The following is a 15,380-nucleotide window of genomic DNA, read 5'->3' as shown; positions in this document are numbered from 1 at the left end:
ACCAGCATTGAAAGCCTTTTCGTTGTTGCCATGCAGAGAATATTTACATGACTAGATAATGTATAAGCCTTGGGTATTGAAATGCATATGACAGTTTTATTTATTTTATTTGCAGTTGGTTTGCCAGGATAGTCCATTGGGCCAAATGAACCCGTTTTCAATGGAGTCCTGGGAGAAAAGCTCCAAAACTAAGTAGGTTATTAATAGATATACAAATTATACAATTGCACAGAAGTTAATCATACAAGAAATAACAATTTGAAAATAATACAACTAGAGCGAGTACAATCTAGTGATGAAATTAATAGGTAATACAGACTAAAGGGAAATTTAGCACAAAAGCACTGAGAAATAACAACATATTTGGAAGCATTTCATGACAATATTGAGGAATAATAACATATTAGGAAGCAATGCACAAAAGTACTGAGAAGCAATAACATATTAGAGAAGCAATACTTGGGAAGTGTGGCCTAGTATATTCTTTCTGATTATTGTAGGAATAATAATATGTATGAGTTAGGGTGGGTAATTAGGAAAGTTGCAGGAGGAAACAGAGGAAGAAAGAAGATGGAGTTTGCAAGTGTTATGTGGTGTGGGAGCAAGAGCATTCCCACTGGGATACTAGATGTGAGTGAAGAGATCTTTTAAATATAAAATGGTTGGGGGTGGTGCGAATGGAAGGTGGTAGGGAGTTCCAAAGGCATGCAAGGCCATAAGACAGAAGATTTTTGCCTGGGGAACTAGTTGGTTTATATACTTCTAATAGATTTTGATTGTTGGACCTTAATACTCTTGCAGGAAGGTGCATTTTAAAGGCTGATGAAAGGGAGGGACAAAGGGAGGGGTTGAAAATGAGCTTATGTGCAAGATTTAGTTGAGTATATGTGAGATAACCGGGTAGCTCTAGCCATTTTAGTTTTGGAGAGAGGAACAGTGGTGGGTGGAGGACTTGTGGTTGGTAGCGAACTTGGCAATTTTGTTGTAGCAAGAGGAAAGTTGTGTTTTAGAGAGGTCTGTAGATTAGTTAGGAGTGGAGCTCCATAGAGAAGGGAGGGGATAAGAAATGAGGTAGAGGGTGATTTTGGTAGCAGGTGTAAGGTAATGATTTTGTCGGTAAAGCATACCGGGTTTTCTTGATATTTAACTGTAGGTGGGAGTTGAATTTGAGCTGGTTATCAATTTGGACCCCAAGTAACTTGGTCTCGGACACCAGTTCCAGGGGTAGATTATTTTGTCTAGAGATGTGGAATGTGTTTATATTGAAAGAAGTTGCCTTAGAGGGGATGAATAACATTAATTTGGTTTTAGAGGCATTGAGTGCTAGGTGATTCCTTTTCATCCATTGCTCAGTTGTTGTAAAAGCATCTTGAGTCAGTTTTAGGAGTGAAGGGATAGAGGTGGCAGCGCAGATAATAGCAGAATCATCGGCATATTGGATGATGTCTGAGAATGGGATAGAGTTGCGGAAATCATTTATAAATATATTTAAGAGAAGGGGACTCAGTATAGAGCCCTGGGGTACCCCAGTAGGAGTATTTAGAAATGAGGAGGTGGCCTTTTTCCATTTGACTGCTTGAGATCTGTTAGATAAGTAGCTGGAGAACCAGTTCAAGGAGGAGGGAGATGGGTTAAGTTTAGAAAGTTTAGTTAGTAGCAGGCTGTGAGAGTGTGTCAAAGGCCTTAGAGAGGTCGAGTAGTAGGGTAGAAACAATTTGGCCAGAGTCACGGGCTTTATTTACAGTTTCAAGGAAGGAGAGGAGGGCGGTCATAATGCTATGATGTGGTCTGACTCCATGTGTGGGAGTTAGTAGGTGATTATCTAAGAGATGTGGAAGGAGTTGTAGTTGGATACACTTTTCTAGGAGTTTAGAGATGGGGACAGAATAGCGATGGGGCGGAAATTAGTAACATTGTTGTTGTTGCCACCTTTTATGTAGAGGTATGATAAAGGCCCTTTTCCAGACTTGGGGTACTATACATTCTTGGATAGAGCAGTTGATTAAAATGCTAATAGGGTAGCGATTGCTTCAGCAGCTTTGCTAAGAAAGTAAGAAGGGATGTTATCAGGAGCATTGGTGCATGGCTTCAGTTTCATAAGGAATTTCTTTATAGTAGAAGTTGGGTATAGGTTTAAATGAGAAAAAGGAGTGTGAAGAGGGAGAATTAGGGGCAGATGAAGCTGATGAAGTAGTAGGAGGAGTGGAGGGATGGGAGTTAGTACATGGGAATGAGGAAGTAGTAGCAGTGTAGTGGTGTTAGAGAAAGATGGCGTTAATTTGGAAATGGATTCAATGAAAAGAGTTAAATTGGGTAGCCAAGTCTTGGTCAGGAGCGTTTGGGTCTGGGGTAGGGGTATCTGGTTTGCTGGGGTTAAGTAGAGTAGAGATACCTTTCCAAAATTTCTGAGGGTTTGATTTTATTATTTTGAAGTGTGGAAAAGTAGTTTTGTCGGTCTAAGATTATGAGCTTTTTACCTTATTTCAAGTATTTTATATTCATTGTAATAAAAGGACAGGATTACAGTATTTTCAGAAGCTCATTACATTTTATTGCAGACCAGTGTCTTATAGCAGTGTCTGTGTGTTAGTACACTTGTAGTTGGGTCAGGGTGGCTTTAATGGTATATGGTAAATAAGCATTGCTACCTTATTTAAAAGCCAAGCCCTGCAACAACTAGCTCCACACTGAAGTCAAAACACAATAGCTCTGGTGGGTAAATGTACTCTGTAGTAATCAAAAAAGGCAAATGTTTAAAATAACTACAGCTTATGTGCAAACACAATAGGTAGTGATGAAACAATGCTCTGCTAAAAATGCCTTAATGCTCCACAATGCTGAGCTGCAGATCAGTTATCACTGGCTACCAGGATTTCACCCACTTCAGCTCAAGCACAGTGCCCTTCAGTGCAACCTTCCCAGAACTAATTTGTCTGACCAGAATTATTTGGTGTGTGTATAAGAGGGAGGTAGCATACCCCTCAGCTATCCAGATTTTTGCCCCATATTCCTCCTAAAAAGGATTGAAGTTGCTAAATGAGACATTTCAGTTTTAGATGTCATGTCATTTAGAAAAATGCATACCAACACAAATCCTGTTACTCTTGCAATTTTCTAAGTTTCTGAGAGCCATATTTATAATCTGTCCCTATTTATTTTAGGCTTTGTCCAGATTTCTTGCACTAAGGTTGAGGCCTTGAGGGTGTGGTATGTTTGTGAGAAAGTGAAATGCCCAAGTTAGAGTTAACAGGTGGAATTTTCAAGTGCATTTTCAAGGAACTGTGAGTTTTAAGGGAAGCTAAGTTCACTGCTGCTCATGCCAAGTCTATTTACAATGTGCAACTGTTTTGTTTAGCAAATGGTATCTCTATTGTGGTATAAAGTTTTAAAGCTATGTTAGTAGCACCACAAGTAGAATACTTGCATCTTAATGTAAAGGCTTGAGGTTCTATTCCTACAGCATATACATTTGTATGCTGCAGTCCTCAGGATGTCCTCCTTTGGATGAGATGCCTAATAACTATGAACCTGTTTTTCAGCTTGTCATCCATTTTCTATTGCAATATACCAGCATACCATTTTTTTTAATTTAACATAGGCAATTTATTCTTTGATGGCAACAGGCACTGAATTTGTAGATGAAACACTGAAATATACAGTTGTTTTCTAGCAACAACATCTTCATTAGTTTCAGATATCTTTAATGTGGAATTATTCAGATTACTTTTACTTCAGCAGAGTCACTCAAACAAGTGCTGCTGTATAATACAAGGGATATAATTCAATTATATATTATAATTAATACAATCGGGTAAATCAAATAACTTTTGCATGGCCCTATCGGTGTGCAAGGAGCCTATTGCTTGAAAACAGTTCAAAGGTAAATAACCTGCCACTGGCCAGATGCATTTTCTTTGAATGTGGGTTTCAATGCTGTTTCATTGAATGTGAGTTTCAAAAGTAGAGAAGCTTTAATGCCAAGTCTGTTTTCATTGTAAGACCTTTGTTTAGGTTTAGTAAATGTCTCAGTGTTTGGGCTATAATGTTTGAAATAAAAGTTGTAAATGCCTATTGCTTGAAAACAGTTCAAAGGTAAATAACCTGCCACTGGCCAGATGCATTTTCTTTGAATGTGGGTTCCAATGCTGTTTCATTGAATGTGAGTTTCAAAAGTAGAGAAGCTTTAATGCCAAGTCTGTTTTCATTGTAAGACTATTGCTTTGTTTAGGTTTAGTAAATGTCTCAGTGTTTGGGCTATAATGTTTGAAATAAAAGTTGTAAATTAAATCCAACTGCCTGTAATCATTGTAGAACTAAAGCATAAAACAGTATGCACATAGATTTGAACAGTGTCTACAGTAAATGGGGAGAAATAGCCAAGTAATGGGACACTGGAATGGCTGTGTGGGCGGGGCTTGGGATGGGTGGACTTGGGCGGGGCTGTGTTGGCAGGGGGTGGGGTGAGCTATGTGGGTGGGGCTCTGGGTTTGCACCCCCTGCAAAAAATCCTGCGGGCTCCCTTGCCAGCTAGGTTATATGGGTTGGTGACAATGGCACTGACAAAAAGGCAGGAGTCACAGCTTGATGTGGCAGAGTTGAAGATGTTAAGATTTGCACTGGGTGTGATGAGGATGGACAGGATCAGGAATAAGTATATTAAAGAGTCAGTCCAGGTTGGAAGGTTTGGAGACAAAGCCAGAGAGGCAAGATTACATTGGTATGGACATGTGCTGAGAAGGGATGCTGAGCATATTGGGAAAAAGATGCTAAGGATGAAGCTACTAGGTAACAGGAAAAAAGGAAGGCCAAAGATAAGGTTTATGGATGTGGTGAGAGAGGACATGCAGGTGGTTGGGGTGACAGAGCAAGATGCAGAGGACAGGAAGAAATGGAAACAGCTGATCTGCTGTGGTGACCCCTAATGGGAGCAGCCGAAAGAAGAAGAAGAAGAAGAGGATTCTCCTAGCTGAATGTATTGTTAATCCATTTTTTTTTTACTTTTATTTACTTTGATTTTGTATTACACGAATGAGGTATATTTGCTTATTACTATAATTTTGAATTTAAGTGCTGTCCTCAAAGAATGCAAGTTATCTAACAAAATTCAATACGATGCAAGGAAAATACATTGCTACATTAGCATTATTTTCTTTTGCCTTTTACAAAACTCTTTTTATACATCTGCCACATACATAGAAATTCTTCCAGAGATTCTGTTCCAAACATATGGCAGACTGATTTAAAAACCTAACTGTGCAATTTTAATTGTAAAAAAAGGATGTTCAGGAATAAATAACAAACTTCAATTGCTTAAGTAATAGTGCTAGACAGTTCTATATCATTATGAAGACTTTTCTGGGGTCGAGCCAATCCTGGCAGACTTAATTTTAAATATTATTATCCATTTAACAAAATAATGTTTCATTTCATATAGGTAGTATTTGCATATCTACGGCTACTGCAATATAAATGTACCAGATGGTACTCAAGAGCCTCACATACCATAAGGATCAGGACAGAGAGTCATAATTCAAGAAACTCCATGATATACCCCAAAAGGCACATTGCCAGGACTATGCACACTATCATAAAGTGTATTTATTAGTGAAGGCATGACATTCATTAGCAAAACTGCATTTGGTGGAGAATCTGACCTTACACTTATATAGTACACAATAAATAAATAAATAAATAAATAAAACTTTATACCAAACTAATCCAATAAAATGGCACTTCAGAGCATGTCATTGTTTGCTCCATGCTCAAGCAAGCAGGAAAAGTAGACTCAAGTGGTATCTTTGCATCCCATAGCCAACTGCTACTTGCAATCAGCCATTAACCTAACTGTGTCCTAATCCAGCAAAATTTGTAACAACCAATCTGCCTTCTGCAATCTAGCAATAGATGATAGTGATGCCTTCACTTTTCAATTTTTGAAGCTGCAGGATTACCAGCTTCACAACTCTATACCTATACAAGGACAAGATTATCTGGTATCTTCACAGCATCTTCATTCATGCAAGTATTGACCACACACACTCTTGTTTAAATATACAAAGTCTATAGTTACCATAATGATCAATGGGGAGACATGAATGTGGGCTACCATTGACTCAGGTTTGTTAGTGGGCAATACATAGCACTGCAGAATTTGGCGGTAAGGTCTTGCACTGAGACAGAGGTGAAGCTGTAAAGTAGATGTCACTTAATTCGTATAGGTAAGGTCACTGGAAAAGACAACTGCCGGTAGTGGCTATACATGCACTTCAGTGAACCTAGCACTTTCAGTATAATGAGTGTTTACAATACATTCATGGCATTTATTTCTTAAACATTATTCAAGTGTAATTAGATGAATAATTATTCCCATAATGACAGATACAAATCGACTGTCTCCCCACATTAACTTAAGAGTGACCACTGCATCCTCCCTAGCCTTACGACCTTTTGAACCTGCAATAACCTAAGCAGCTCTGCAATGATTTAAGTCCCTTTGCCATACTGCACTTGCCATTAGCCCCCATAAAACCACAAGAAAGCATCATAGCACAGATCCTTTCAAATTTCTGTGGCAATTTTGCAGCAAGGTGCATATCAAGAAATGATGAATAAGCCATTATTTCCTTTAAAGCCCTATTTTGTGAGCAAAATGATAAAAGTTATACATAAATATTTGCATGAAGTCATGCAAAACAGATCCATATTTTTGGAAAAATATATAATGTCTGTGAGTATTCCGTGACATAACCAGCAGTCGAATCTTGCCAAATTTGAACACACAACTAAGTCATATATCAGAGTGAGGTGTATCAACCACAGAAAGAAGCATATCATATGTATCTGAAGAGCACAGTCAGAGGGATTACATCAATATTTTATTGGAATGGTTATGGCTCCCCTAACATCAGATCTGAGACATAAAAAAATGGCCCTCTTACTGTGCCATATTTTCAGTATTAGCTATGTCATGCCTGTTATTTACAAATGACTAAGAAACATACATTACCAGATTCAAACTACTGCTTATCCTGCTCTGCACACTATACATTTGTGCATTAACTGTGTCTGTCACAGGGGATAGTAATTTATGGTTGTCACAAATAACACACTTCAAGATGTGAACTAAGAAATACTTTTGATGGTCTTTATCCAAAATAAATTACTGTGAGGGATCAAACAGATGTAGCAATGTTACTGTCCACAAAAGTGTGATTTAGTCATATCATTGTTTGTTGGGTAAGCCAGTCTTGCCCATCCATATTGTTTTGCATATGTACATTCCCAGATGTGAACCAATACCTAGCTAGGTATACATATTATAGAATTCATCACTAACTGTATGTGCCACAGAAGAACTCTCACCACAAGTGTCACAGAACACCTATTTAACTGCCATGAAATCCCCATGTTTTGAAAGCTCTTTGGTAGAACTAAAATGGATAGAAATAATTTGATGCAATGTTGTATGTGTCACTGTGTCATGTTACTGCTCTCCGATTATGTTGCCCTTTGTTGGAGTGAAACAGCTACCTACATAAGTCCACAATCTATAGAACTGTGTATTAACCATATGTGCAGCTGAAAAATTTTGCCAGAACTGGCGGCAGAACATATTTGAAGGCATGAGATCACCAATGTGGTAAAAAGCAGTTGTTTGAGTTAAAAGTAATGGAGGTCTCCTCTCCCACTTTAACTGTACACATTAAAACTGCAGTGAATGTCATTCATTCTTAGCACTAGAGTCGCACACATTCATACTGTTTAGTCACTGCAGATTTTCGAACCCTTACCTATCTAAATGCACAAGCCATTGTATCACCTGCATGGACCACAGGTGAAGTCTTTCTACAACTCTGAGACAGGCTATATTTGAAGTCATGGCATCATTGTAGTGCTGCAAGGCATATGTGAGGCTTTACATTTACTGAAAAAGTGATGTGATTTGTCTCAACACCTTGCATGACAGTTGGCGTGCCCCATCACATGTGCTGCATGATCCATTCATCCCTGTGACTGTAGTAGAACACACATGCAGAATACTTAGAGAATGCCACATTAAAGACCATGTCTTATCATGTGCATAAGCTAGACAACATTGTATTATTCCATGATGCCACAGCAGAAGGCTTGCTTCAAAGGTGAGATAAATCACATTTCAACCAATAGCTTTATCAGTCTTTAACAAAGCAGATGTCTGGACTAAAACAGACAGAAAGTAGTGGAAGAGTCCTCTGTAGAAATACATTAACACATCATACCTGTGGATGGCACCATTCCTACTTAAAAGTATTAAAATACACATGCTGACACAACTGAATCTATGGATTAATGTCTGGATTTGAACATGATATCTAACTAACATCACAAGTTTTAGGACATTGAATGAATAGCAACTGCCACACAAGGAGCTATTACAACTGTAAGATACTATGTATTTGAAAGGATGACATCACCATTGTTTAGCTAGAGTGATGTGCATACTGAAAAGGATGGAAAGTGGTGGTAAAGCCCACTCCCACTGTAAAGCTACACAGCAGATCAGTGGGTGAAACCATTCACAAATAGCAGTAGTATTCATTCACTGCTGGATTTAAACCACCTCCCAATCTAAGTTACAGAATATAGAGAATACAAGTATAAAATGGAAGTGCCAAAGAGAAGTCTTAATGTAAGTGTGAAATACATCACATTTGAAAGTATGACCTCATGGCACCAGTGGGGAATGTTCACTGGGAGGATAACAAGTACACACACAGTATCTCCAAATGCATCTGTCTGCATCAAGCACAATCATGCACAATGTCTGTTAACAGCACACAAGGAGCACAGTCAGTCCAGGGACTGGTTCCTATCTCTTTCCCCAGATCCCCAATAAGACACCCCACTGGTGCAGCTATAAAGTTGAGTCCTTAGCCAGGGTTCCAAGCCACGTCCTCCAACACTCTTTCTGTACAACCAGTGCTTTGTGTCCCTGCCCAAGTAGCTGACACACACACTCTTTGAGATTTGATTTTCACACACACACATACACAGACACACACACAAACACACACACACACACAACTGGGAAAGGCTGGCAAAGGTTTACTAGCTATGCTCCATTTTGCCCAGATTATAAGGTAGTTATCACTGCCACCAGAACCCCTTGAGAACTAATTTAAGGCCCTTAACAAAGGGTGTCCAATTTTACTGTGTAATATAAATATTAATACAAATGGTAGTTTGACCAACAGCAAGGCTATTAGGAATGGCTCACACAGTGTCACCAAACAAATATGCAAATACTCTCAAAACTTAAGTATCTCTGCAAAGATCAACCACAATGAAATGTTTAAATATATTTAATAATCAATAATAAAAGAAGAAGACAATACTAAGTATAAATTCACAGTGACATTGGATTTCAAATCACAGGAAATATTTAAAATAACATTGAAGGACAGGCTCATACAATAAAAGAAAATATCTAAACTAAGCTTTACTATACTCCTGACTGAATCTAAGAGAATCACTATTCCCTACTTTCTTAATAAAGCAAGACAGATGATGTGGTGAAAAGTCTTTCTTCTTGTCAGGCCCAAGACAGAATACAGAATGCTCAGTCTCACTAAGAGACTTCTCTGAAAAATATCTAAAATATTACTTCTGGGATGGCTTGCAGAATGACATCTCTTATGGTCATCTGACTTCTACTTCCCATGCAAACAACCATTGCTGGAAGCTCCCAGGATTTAGCACTTACCTGTAAAAATACACAAACAAGGACTTTTGCTCAGATCTTTGACAGGTGCTGGAAGTCATAAAACAATTTCCTACCTCCACAATTCCAGAGCAGTAATTAGTTCTCCCCAAAGACAATGCAGAAAGCTTCCTAGTACAGACTTTGTGTCTTCAGCTACACTGAAACCTGTGATATAGCATCTTTATGGCCTAGCCCATAAAGTGATTTAGTTTCAGATGTATTTTAAAGTTTGTTGGACTGAGGTTAACCTTCCAGTTTCCTTTCTTAAAACACATACATTTAAACAGTTACAATAGTGCATGTACATTTCTGTTCTCTTCAGTAGGGCACACTGTGGATACATTTCAGACACAAGCACTTTACAAATACCTTTTCAACACAAGCATCTGACATAATACATTTGTAGCACAAGCATCTTGTATGAATCAGTTTGATATTCACAAATGGCATGCTGGCAGTACCTCCTATCATCCCATATGATGCTAAATGCTTTACCAGTATTTGGAAAGGAAGTACAGCATACTAATGCTAACATTATTCCACAGAACGTACTTCTGTATACTGAACTCATTGCTGATTACATTAAGCAAAATTGTACACATCTTAACCTGATTTTTCCTGCAATAGAATATATAGTACAGCAATGTCACAAACTCTTTTCAGATGACAAAATATATGTAAAAATGTGTTATATAGCTGTGAACCTAAAGCATTCTAAAAGCTATATTCTGGTCAAAATATGTTAAATTATAAACTCCACAAACGTGTCATTTGAGTTATTTATTATTTTAGTTACATTTTTATACCTACTGTCAGATCAAATGTTAGGATCTCTGAAAAAAATAACAATATAGTCTACACTTCTCAGACATTACACTGGCCATAAAACATTATATTGGCCTACATCTTTGTAACAGATGTGTAGTTTTCTGTTCCTTATATACAGTGTACCAAGATAATCTGGAAGCACTTCTTCAGTATTACTGAAGTAGCTTAAGTTGATGAAGAAATAATGTTAAGGCTCAAGTAAACACACTTGTAGCCAACCGGAAGCCCTTTATAAAAGATAAGATTAACCAAAACAGTAGCAGAAGTTGCCAGACATATAACTTCTCAGCTTGGAGCAAATAACGTGGCTAAAGGCATTGACTTCACTAAAAGCATATCATTCAAAGTCTGCCTTTCAGACTGCTTAGAAAAGTGGTACCTTACAATATTTCATCACATTAGTAGCATTTCTTGTTTTTTAAAGAATGTTTCTTAGTAAAAGCCGCAGTAGTGAGAGTAAATAATTGTCTGAATCAGTAGGATTTGATATTTATAACTGCTAGAGTAATTGTCTGCTTTTTATATCTTTGTTCAAAATTTTTCTTTTAAAATTATTCAATATAAATAAATAGGAATATATTTTGCACAGCTAGTATTTTTTATAGGTTCATAGGTAGGTACTAGGCTATCTGCCCTGTGGCCCTATATAAGCCTAACCAAAAAGGTTCCCTGGCTTTCGCCACCCAAGAAAATTATTTTCCTGTGCCCCTCTCAAGCAGTGCCACAGAAGTGAACCCTGGGGTGAATTTTCTATTTCCCATCTAGTCATCAAGATTTTTCTTGAAGAGGTCCAATGAGGAGCTTTGCTTGACATGAATGGGTAGTTTGTTCCAGAGTATGGGAAGTCTCTGGGACAGGAGTTTTTTCCAGAGTAAAATAGATTCTTTGATTATTTGTGTGTGTGTGTGTGTGTGTGTGTGTGTGTGTGTGTGTGTGTGTGTGTGTGTGTGTGTGTGTGTGTGTGTGTGTATGTTTGGGGGGCATTTGGCAAAACCTTTTCAATGGTTTTAAAAGCATGTTGTGTAACACCATCTATGACATATGATTTTCTAAAGCTGTAGTACTGCAGAAAAAAACAAGCTGTATACTTTTGTCGCATTACTTTCACAAAGTAAACAGGATGTTTAAATGGATTCTTACACAGTACTTACTTACAAGTTCAGAGCTAATGTACTATGCATTGAGCTCACATTAAAGATGTCCATTATGATTTTTTGTTGCCAGTATAGCAGTGAGTAGCTAGCTTCATTAATAGTGCACTATCTTCCATGCAAGCTCTGATTTTTTTTAAATGAACTTATGGAAGCATGAAAACTTTGTGATACTTTACCTTTCCAAGGTGTCCTAGTAAATGTTACAACAGTGTAACATCAAAATATAGTCTGTCTCACAATAAGAAATATTGAATTTCAAATCTGATGGCTTTATCACTTTACTCTTGAAAAGAAATTTGATTCCTGAACTCACACTTTTATATTTAAATGTCACTGTGCAGGATGGCACCAATTCTAATATGCAGCAGCACTAGAATTAGCATGTTAAGAAGGAAATGTATGCTGGGATAACCTTAAGTTTTCTTTATCAATATCATCCATGGTGGAAAGCCATTGAGTCTGACTTAAAAAATCTTTCTGCTAGTATGCAATGAATTTCAGGTTTATCTAATCTGAATGTGCTGATACTGTGAAAATAAGACATGCATCTAATAAACTGGTTAAATTATTTCTTTAATTAATATTAAATAAATGCATTCATCCATACATACGCTTGTTAACTGGATAAGCCCATGGGACAAACACCCTTTTTACTCAGTGGCAAAGTCTGCTTCACTAACATAATACAGAAACAGAGGGTATGGGAATCAAATCTAGGAGTGCTATAAATTCTTTGTCAATCATCATGCAGTTCTGAACCTCTCTGCTAAACTGACAGGCACACTGCAGTCTTTGCATCAAACATGCAAACTGAATGTGTTTGTTGTTCCAGAACTGCAAACAGTGTCACTTTAGCTTAATAAATGTTCATCGTTAAGAGCCGACTGGCAGCAGTTCACCACTGAGATTGTCTTCTGTAATGTAACAGAATGTAGTCAGTCCCAATCAAATGCCACTGACAGGCAAATGCTTGCAACTCTTCAAAATGTCAAACTGTGTTAGATACTAATGAATTGCTTTCTGTAATCTGTCATGTGACAAAATGAACAACAAGCCTGAATGAAGCAGAAAAAACAGTATAATAATAAACCACTAGAGATACTACAGATGAGGAAAAGAAAATGATGGATATTTTATCGGGAAAACAACTTTATTGACATGCTTTCATCTCAAAACATTTCATCAAAAAAAAAAAAGTATAATCAATCACCACACCCATTGACAGTTAATTAAAAAATTTGATGCTGCTTTTAAAACAAATCAAATAATATTTCAACAGCACTTACAACTATATCCTATTAAAAACCTATATCTCCTTTCCATTAAAAAACCCTGAATATTAATAACCTCACTTAATCATGGATATTTGACTCTATTAAGTTTAATCTGCCACCTAGTTTTAGTACTCTCAAGCTTTCTTTTATAACAACCTCCCCTCATGTCCAAAGGAAGTTGTTCTGTGACAGAAAACAAGATTTTTTTTATGATTTTTTACATAATGTGGTGTGTTTATATAATCCATTATTAATATTTTTCATTTTTATACTGTATAAATGTTCTTTTATATACTTTTCCAGGCTATGAGTGGTCATTCCAATAAAAAACAGAGACATCCTTAACATTTCCCCAAATAAACCACCCCATCACTTTTACAAGTGTACCTGTCTTTGATTTTAATAGTTTAATTTAAATGATCAAATGCTATATGCAAACTGACATAAATGTATCTACAAACTTTACACATACCACATATATACATCCCTTTATCTTCATAATAATTATAGACTTTATTTCTGTGTTTTCCTTCTGTAGATTACTTTTTGCACACTTATATGTAAATCTTGGTTCATTTCCTACAGTTTGAAATATTTATTTACTTCTCCTCAAAATTTTCCATTTCCTTCTAATAACATTTTTGATAGTCTATCTACTGGCATATCTACATTAAAGCTGGGGTTATAATACATGTCATAAATAGAACTTTCAGCCATATTATTTCTTTTTACTTGTTAACCATCATTTAAAATTGGTTTAAACATAGTATACCTGTTAAATAAAATTAAGAATTCAATACACAGGAGGTTCAGGTTCAAAAGTTTACTAGTATACACCAGGAGGCAAAAAACGTACAAGTACAGAATTTTGTCTAACATGAAACAGGAAGCACACAATTTTACATAGTCTTAACATTCAAGCTGTGCCCACCTTACTGACGTGGTATGTCACAGGGCATCTACATCACTTTAGCTTACAGTCCTCTATTCATAAAAACTGCTGATGCTGTTTATTTTAAAAAAGTTTTCCTCTGATAACAATACGGCCTTGCTATCCACCTGGTCAGACATAATGTCTTTCTGTAAAGTTACTTCTTCAAGGTTTCACACCAGTTCGAATACAATAGCAGATTCAGTCTTCTAATACACATCTTTGTTCACTGTAACACTTTCCCAACAGCTGCATGCTATCTTAGTTACACATATACAAGGCCAAATCATCCCAGCAGGAAAGAGCAGAAGATTTCATTATTTCACATATTTAATTTCCTGACCCAGCAGATAATCACTTGTGAAAAGCATAAACATTAAAACTTGCTAAGCTAGCCAGGGTCGGAGGTCAATTTGCTACAAGCCACACTGCAGTTTCAAAACTACTTGCATTTACACATGAATTTATCCTTTCTGTTATATGATTAATAGAATAAAATGCATTATATACTACTTTGTTTTTAAACTAGCATTTCACATATATTCAAATACACATTTTTCTAACAATACCTCTTACTACTCACATCTCAGCTACCCCACATAAAAAAATTCTTTATCATAATTTCTTTCCAAAAACAAAGAAATTATATATATATCTATATATATATATATATATATATATATATATATATATATATATATATATATATATATATCTATATGGATCTGCTTTGTTTCGTCAAAAACACATTTGGTCAAAAGTCAGTTTCCCCAGCACAGTTGACTGAAAGCTCACTTCATCGAAAACTCATTTCACTGAAACTCATTTAGATGAAAGTTATACATGACCTTTTCCCCACTGCAGTGTAAACCTGGAGTTAGAATATTAAGTAAGGGGGGTGTGGGGGGAGCACAGCCCCCAACCTATGTTAAACGTTTTAAACCATACTCATGTATACTTCCAAGTTAAATAAATAACTCTTTCCAAAACTATGAGGGGGGCTATGCTGCACCACACTCCCCACTGTGGGGGTTGTGAACCTCACCCCACCCTCTTACTTAAAATTCTAACTCGAGGTTTGCATTACAGTGGGGAAAAGGCCATGTATGACTCTCGACAAAATGAGTTTCAGTGAAATGAGTTTTTGATGAAGTGAGCTTTCAATGAAGTGTGCTGGGGAAACTGACTTTCAACCAAATGTATTTTCGATGAAAAAAAGTAGACCCATATATATATATATATATATATATATATATATATATATATATATATCACTTCTCTTTTATAATTTATATCAGAAGTGGTCATCCTTGAAGCTATTATAAACTGCCCTTTAGGAATATTGTTTCCATGAAACTAGAATGTGCACTTCCATAATGTAAAACTATTTGAAAATGTACTTTCTCTATTGATTTTACTTTTGAACCTCTTTGCTTTTAAATCCCATTCTA

This window comes from Protopterus annectens, chromosome 5.part0 (genome assembly GCF_019279795.1).
Source record: "Protopterus annectens isolate FY-2018-M chromosome 5.part0, PAN1.0, whole genome shotgun sequence".
NCBI lineage: Eukaryota > Metazoa > Chordata > Ceratodontiformes > Protopteridae > Protopterus > Protopterus annectens.
Note: the sequence above shows the minus strand (reverse complement) of the source record.